At 44.6% G+C, this 7,926-nt stretch overlaps 1 pseudogene; it reads right to left on the bottom strand.

Moving 5' to 3' along the window:
- LOC100449369 (UV excision repair protein RAD23 homolog B-like) lies at nt 1-6,181 on the bottom strand (annotated as a pseudogene).
- Nucleotides 6,182-7,926: the final 1,745 nt, after the last annotated feature.

The raw sequence follows: 7,926 nt of genomic DNA, 5'->3' as shown, positions 1-7,926 counted from the left end.
TCAGTCTTCGTCAAAGTTCTGCTGTAGAAGACAATTGGCTGCAAAACTCTCATTCTTCTCACAAGCAAAATATGCTTGTGTCACAAATCCTTCAGGAAATCCTAACGCCCTTAACCTTTCTCTAGCTTCTTTTTCCCGACACATTACTTGAATGTAGTTCATGTGACCCTTGCAGGTTCTGCAATTCCTCCACTGCCACTGCCACCTCTTCCTCCTGGAACACCGACTTCTTTGTTTTTAATGAAAGGAATTTTATTTTTAATTTATTTTAAAATTTTTTTATTATTTTAATTTTTCCATAAGTTATTGGGTTACAGGTGGTACTTCGTTACATGAGTAAGTTCTTTAGTGGTGATTTGTGAGATTCTGGTGCACTCATCACCCGAGCAGTATACAGTGCACCTTATTTGTAGTCTTTTATCCCTGGCACCCCCCGCCCCCACTTTCCCCTGAGTCCCCAAAGTCCATGGTATCATTCTTATGCCTTTGCATCCTCATAGTTTAGCTCCTACTTATGAGTGAGAACATACGATGTTTGGTTTTCCATTCCTGAGTTATTTCCTTTAGAACAATAGTCTCAAATTGGCTGGGCGCGGTGGCTCACGCCTGTAATCCGAGCACTTTGGGAGGCCGAGGCGGGCAGATCACGAGGTCAGGAGATCAAGACCATCCTGGCTAACACAGTGAAACCCCGTCTCTACTAAAAATACAAAAAATTAGCCGGGCGAGGTGGCGGGCGCCTGTAGTCCCAGCTACTCAGGAGGCTGAGGCAGGAGAATGGTGTGAACCCCCGGGAGGCGGAGCCTGCAGTGAGCCGAGATTGCGCCACTGCACTCCAGGCTGGGCGACAGCAAGACTCCATCTCAAAAAAAAAAAAAAAAGAATAATAGTCTCTAATCTCATCCAGGTCACCGCAAATACTAATTCATTCCTTTTTACGGCTCTGCAAAATTCCACGATTTTGTAATAGTGAATTGTGCTGCTATAAACATGCGTGTGCAAGTATCTTTTTCGAATAATGACTTCTTTTCCTCTAGGTAAGACACCCAGTAGTGGGATTGCTGGATCAAATGGTAGTTCTATTTTTAGTTCTTTAAGGAATCCCCACACTGTTTTCTGTAGCAGCTGTATTAGTTTACATTCCCACCAGCAGTGTAGAAGTGAACACCCGCTTCTTGACCTGGTTCATTTAACATCTGAATAAAATGCTCCAGGTTTTGGCTAATTTTTGTATTTATTTTTAGTAGAGACGGGGTTTCATCATGTTGGCCAGTCTGGTCTCGAACTCCTGACCTCAAGTGATCTGCCCGCCTCAGCCTCCCAAAGTGCTGAACACCAGCTTCTTGAACTGGTTCGTTTAACATCTGAATACAATGCTCCTGGTGTTGGCTAATTTGCTGCGGTAATTAAGGATTTTTCTGGACCTATCTGTTGTAGTCATGATGGAGGCAGGGAAGGGTTCTGTTGAATAATTTGTCTCATCTGTTGAAACTGAGGCTGATTCTGTAAAAATTCCAGGGTGTGTCCTGAAACTGAGGCTGATTCTGTAAGAATTCCAGGGGGCGTAGTCGTAGCTGTCATAGTTGCTGCAGCTGCAGCCACTGATGAAGACTGAGGAGACCTGGTACTAGCTGCTTGAGGGGGGTCAACCATAGCCTGACTTTCTCCATCTTCAGGGATTCTCCATTGGTCTCCATTGTTGAATCTGGCTCTCAGGGCTGCAATTACTTGCTGTCCTTCATGCCCATTGACATGATTACAGTTACCGTATTCTCCTAAGACTGACCTGTCACAGGTGCATGTGTCGCACCTTCAGAAGGGTTTGATGAAAAGAATCTTCTGATGTCCTGTCAGCTGATGTTGGGCTAGTGGCCACTGGCCTCTCTGCTGGCTTTTCTGCAGCTTTCTCTTGTCTAGTTGCATTAGCAGGTGCAGGTTCGGAAGATGCTGTCGCTGATGCTGGAGTGATGGACGCATGTGTGGAACTGGGAAACAAAGCAGGGACAGGGTGGACCCTGAGCCACAGTTGTTGATGTGGAGGAATAATGCACAGCGGAGGAAGTGGGAAGTAGTGCACAGTGGGGGAAATAGTGCACAGTGGGAGAAGTACTGTACTGTGGAGGAAGTGGTGCATAGTGGGGGAAGTGGTGCACAGCAGAGGAAGCACTGCACAGCGGAGGAAGTAATGCACAGCGGAGGAAGTAATGCACAGTGGAGGAAGTAATGCACAGCGCAGGAAGTGCACAGTGGAGGAAGTAATGCACAGTGGAGGAAGTAATGCACAGTGGAGGAAGTAATGCACAGTGGAGGAAGTAATGCACAGCGGGGGAAGTAATGCACAGTGGAGGAAGTAATGCACAGTGGAGGAAGTAATGCACAGTGGAGGAAGTAATGCACAGCGGGGGAAGTGGTGCACAGTGGAGGAAGTAATGCACAGCGGGGGAAGTGGTGCACAGTGGAGGAAGCGGTGCACAGTGGAGGAAGTAATGCACAGCGGAGGAAGTAATGCACAGCGGGGGAAGTGGTGCACAGTGGAGGAAGTAATGCACAGTGGAGGAAGTGGTGCACAGTGGAGGAAGTAGTGCACAGTGGAGGAAGTAATGCACAGCGGGGGAAGTGGTGCACAGTGGAGGAAGTAATGCACAGCGGGGGAAGTGGTGCACAGTGGAGGAAGCGGTGCACAGTGGGGGAAGTAACACATAGTGGGGGAAGTAATGCACAGTGGGGGAAGTAATGCATAGTGGAGGAAGTACTGCACAGTGGAGGAAGTACTGCACAGTGGAGGAAGTACTGCACAGTGGGGGAAGTGGTGCACAGTGGGGGAAGTAATGCACAGTGGGGGAAGTAATGCACAATGGAGGAAGTAATGCATAGTGGAGGAAGTACTGCACAGTGGGGGAAGTAACACATAGTGGAGGAAGTACTGCACAATGGAGGAAGTAATGCATAGTGGAGGAAGTACTGCACAGTGGGGGAAGTAGTGCACAGTGGGGGAAGTAACACATAGTGGAGGAAGTACTGCACAGCAGAGGAAGTGGTGCATAGTGGAGGAAGTGGTGCACAGTGGAGGAAGTAATGCACAGTGGGGGAAGTGGTGCACAGTGGAGGAAGTACTGCACAGTGGGGGAAGTAACACATAGTGGAGGAAGTAATGCACAGTGGAGGAAGTGGTGCACAGTGGAGGAAGTAATGCACAGTGGGGGAAGTGGTGCACAGTGGAGGAAGTAATGCACAGTGGGGGAAGTGGTGCACAGTGGAGGAAGTAGTGCATAGTGGGGGAAGTAATGTACAGTGGAGGAAGTAGTGTGCAGTGGGGGAAGTAACACATAGTGGGGGAAGTAATGCACAATGGAGGAAGTAATGCACAGTGGGGGAAGTAATGCACAATGGAGGAAGTAATGCATAGTGGAGGAAGTACTGCACAGTGGGGGAAGTAGTGCACAGTGGGGGAAGTAACACATAGTGGAGGAAGTACTGCACAGCAGAGGAAGTGGTGCATAGTGGAGGAAGTAGTGCACAGTGGAGGAAATAAGTAATGCATAGTGGTGGCAGGTGTGGATTGCTGAGTTTTAGCTGGTGCTGGTGTTGACACTGCTTTGGGTTTTGTCACTGTAACCACCACAACGTTTTTCTGATCAATCTTATATTCTCTGAGAGCAGTGTCATCACTGAGCATTTTGCCTATCTAAATTAATTTTGACCTGCTACAGGAAAGGCATCTTTCCCTTTTTCAGATTCAGTGCTTTCACCCTCTCCTCGGGGTTGATGTCTATCTGGAAGGTCCGCTGCTGGAGGGTCTTCAGTGTGACCTGCCTAGTGCTGCTGCCAGCTTGTCTGTGGGGCTGCTGGGTGGGGTCTGGGGCCTGGCGGGGCCTCAGGGTCACCCACACTTCTCGTGCTCTTTGAAGGAAGGTGGTGGGGGTGGGGGCTTGTCACATTCACCCAGCCCAGTGGCCTCTTCTCCAGCCAGGGCCTGGGCCACACCATCTATTTTTGTTTTCTGGTTTGGAGGGCATTCTAGCGCTTCTGGGGAAAATGGGCCATTCATTTTCTAGGGAGGCCTCTCCTTTGCTTGTGTTGTGTGAGAGCCAATTACCCTGATTAACTTTTCCTCAATCTGATTCCCATTGGCTTCATGTGATCCAGAAATTTCTCAAAACTTGGCATGCTAATGGCACTCATTTATTTTCTTTTCTTTTTGAGACAGAGTCTTGCTCTGTCACCCAGGCTGGAGTGCAATGGCACAATCTTGGCTCACTGCAACCTCCACCTCCTGGGTTCAAGCGATTCTTGTGCCTCAGCCTCCCAAGTAGCTGGGATTACAGACACCTGCCACCATGCCCAGCTAATTTTTGTATTTTTAGTAGAGATGGGGTTTTGCCATGTTGGCCAAGCTGGTCTCGAACTCCTGACCTCAGGTGACCCGCCCACCTCGGCCTTCCAAAGTGCTGGGAGCCACCACTACAGGCGTGAGCCACCAGCTTACTAGTTTCCATTTTTCAGCCCTGCTACTCCCTTTAAAATGTTTACATTTCATTTTAAATGGATACAGAATAGGCCATGGAGAAGCTGTACCTTAGATCTGCTGGACATCTGTGCTGGCTAACATAGTAGCCACATGTGGCTGTTGAGCACTTGAAAGAGGCTAGTTCAAACGGAGATGTGCTGTGAGTATAAAAAACATACTGGATTTTGAAGATAGCATGAAAAACAGATGTACACTATAGCATTAATAATTTTAAATATTGGTTATTTGTTGAAATATTTTTTATATATTCACTTAAATAAAATGTCATTTTTTAAAAAAATTATTATTTTAAATTTCAATAGGTTTTGAGGTATAGGTGGTTTTTGGTTACATGGATAGGTTCTTTAGTGATTTCTGAGATTTTGGTGCACCTGTCACCAGCAGCGTACACAATACTCAATATGTAGTTTTTTTATCTGTCACCCTGTTGGAAATGAAAGCTTGGAGTCGCAAAGAACACGAGCACTCAAACAAAGGATTTCTCAGCAAGGCAATTTTATTTCTGCAGAAGGGTGCTGCTCGCAAGCCAGATTGCCACGAGAGCACACCAAACAAAGGAAAGAAGGGATTCTTATACCTGATGCATTGGGTCCCTACTGCTGTGTCCTGTCTCCATTGGCTGGAGCTGGACCACACAATCTAGACTGATCCCAATTGGCTAAAAACTTAAGACTTTCCTAAATAGGTAAAGGTGCAATGGGGAACACAGAAGGGAAGGGGGATTGCTTATGGAAAGCTAGGATGACAATAACATTTCCAAATAAGGAAGAGGCATAGGCTGCAAGCTGGAACATGTCTGGGCATGTCCAGGCATGTCTAGGCAGACTGGTGACTAGAACAAACAACTTAGGTCCTGGTTAAAGTACAAGGACATAGGATATACTCATTCCCTTTCTATTTACAACAGCTATCTGGGGTATAACAGAAAGTCATCAGTAAAATAAAAGATTCATTGGTATGTAACATAAAAAGCAAGCAACGAAAAAACGAAAACTTGAAGGAAGTTTTAGGAGGAACTATTATTTTAAACACTTACTGTTCTTTACAAAGAGAAACTGTGAAGAGTAACTAGGAACTTTTTATTCTTAACAACCCCCATCCCATCCTTCACCCTGGAGTCCCCAGAGTCCATTATTATTCTTACGCCTTTGCATCCTCATGGCTTAGCTCCCACTTAAAGTGAGAACATACAATACTTGTTTTTCCATTCCTGAGTTACTTCACTTAGAGTAACGGCCTCCAGCTCCAGCCAAGTTTCTGCGAAGGCCATTATTTCATCCTATTCTATGGCTAAGTAATATTCCGTGGTGTATTTATACCACATAAAGTTATTAACATTAATTTCATCTGCTTCTAAAAAGAAAGGAAAAAGACATTTAATATTTTTAGAGATGGTGTCTTGCTATGCTGCCAAGGTTGGAGTTCAGTGGCTATTCACACACGTGATCATGGTGTGCTACAGCTTTGAACTCTTGGGCTCAAGCAATCCTCTTCCCTCAGTCTCCTGAGCAGCTGGGACTACAGGTGTGTGCCTGGCTCTTTCTACCTTTTAAAATGTGATTATTGAAAATTTAAAATTACTTATGTGACTCACATTTGTGACTTACATTTTATTACTAGTGGACAATGCTGCTTTTGATTAACATTCTCCATTTTGATTGCTTCCAAAATTATTTTTTCTGATGCATTTTTTTTGAATTGAGAGATAAAATTGTATGTATTGATCATGCACATGATACTTTAAAGGACGTATACGCTGCAGAATGACCAAATCTAGCTAATTAACATATACACTACCTCACATAGTTATCATTTTTTTGTAGTAAGAACACTTTACATCTACTTTTAGTATTTTTCAAGAATACAATATATTGTTAACTACAGTCACCATTTTGTATGATAAATCTCTTAAATTTATTCCTCCTAGATAGGAGGAATACTATCTGAAATTTTGCACCTTTTGACCAACATCTCACCAACTCCACCCCCATCAAAATTTTGATAGTTTAAAATTTTCACTATTACATGTGATGTTGACTCTTTATAATTTTTAAATTATATATTTTGGGAAATTCTCAGAAAAATGCCCTTCTTAGGGCCTGAGACACCCAATTTAAGAATTGTGGTTCTTAAATCAGTCAGAATTGACCAACTATTGTGCTTAAGCAAGGACACCACTGTCTCTAAACCTTTTCCAAGAAATAGGCTTCATATTTATGAGGCAGAACACTGTGAAGTAATTGCAAATCCCTGTTCAAAGTCTCTGGTTTAGAAATAATGCTTGCTTGGCCAGGCACAGTGGCTCATGCCCATAATCCCAGCACTTTGGGAGGCTAAGGCAGATGGATCTCGAGGTCAAGAGATCGAGACCATCCTGACCAACATGGTGAAACCTCGTCTCTACTAAAAATACAAAAATTAGCTGGGCGTGGTGGCAGGTGTCTGTAGTCCCAGCTACTCAGGAGGCTGAGGCAGGAGAATCGCTTGAACCCGGGAAGCAGAGGTTGCAGTGAGCTGAGATCATGCCACTGCACTCCAGCCTGGGCGACAGAGTAAGACTCCGTCTCAAAAAAAAAAGAAAAGAAAAAGAAAAAAGAATTAATCCTTGCTTGCTGATTTGTCCTATCAGTGTCCTAATCAAGAAAAAAGGAAAGGCTGTTGAGATGTCCCTATGACCTGTCCTGAGTGAAGCTGTTAAAAACAGAACAGGCCAGGTGCAGTGGCTCACGCTTATAATTCCTGAGGCCAGGAGTTTGAGACCAGTCTGGCCAACATGGTGAAACCCTGTCTCTACTAAAAATATAAAAAATTAGCCCAGTGTGGTGGCACATGCCTATAATTCCAGCTACTCATGAGGCTGAGACAAAAGAATCGCTTGAACCTGAGAGGCGGAGGTTGCAGTGAGCTGAGATTGTATCATTGCACTCCAGCCTGGGTGACAGAGCAAGACCCTGTCTCTAAATAAATAAATAAATAGGAGAACAACCTGTTCCATTGCCAGCAGTCATTCAGTGCTGCTAGCAGAGACTTAGATGGTAGGTCCAGGGCAAGCAACCCACTGCTGAGTCTGAACTCAGGCACTGGAGCTGTTTGAAGCGTTGAAGAATCCTGGCTGGGAGCAGTGTACATTATACTTGGTATTCTAGTTGATAAAGAATAAAGGGAGAGCAAAATCTTTTAATAGGATTATCTACGGGTCCTATAATTTCCATTTTATTGCCACGTAGAGAATTAAAGAATGTTCTCATCCAGAGAGAGGATAAGATACAGCCTTGGCTGACTCTAACACATTTTGTTAAAGAAGTAGCTTTTTATTTTATTCTGAGCTTTGATCAGGAACTGGTATTGATTTTTTAAGAAGCCTTTTTGCCTCTGATGAGGTAATCCTAAATGTTTAA

Source organism: Pongo abelii, chromosome 19, assembly GCF_028885655.2.
Source record: "Pongo abelii isolate AG06213 chromosome 19, NHGRI_mPonAbe1-v2.0_pri, whole genome shotgun sequence".
Lineage (NCBI taxonomy): Eukaryota > Metazoa > Chordata > Mammalia > Primates > Hominidae > Pongo > Pongo abelii.
Note: the sequence above shows the minus strand (reverse complement) of the source record. Positions and strands in the feature narration are given on the sequence as shown.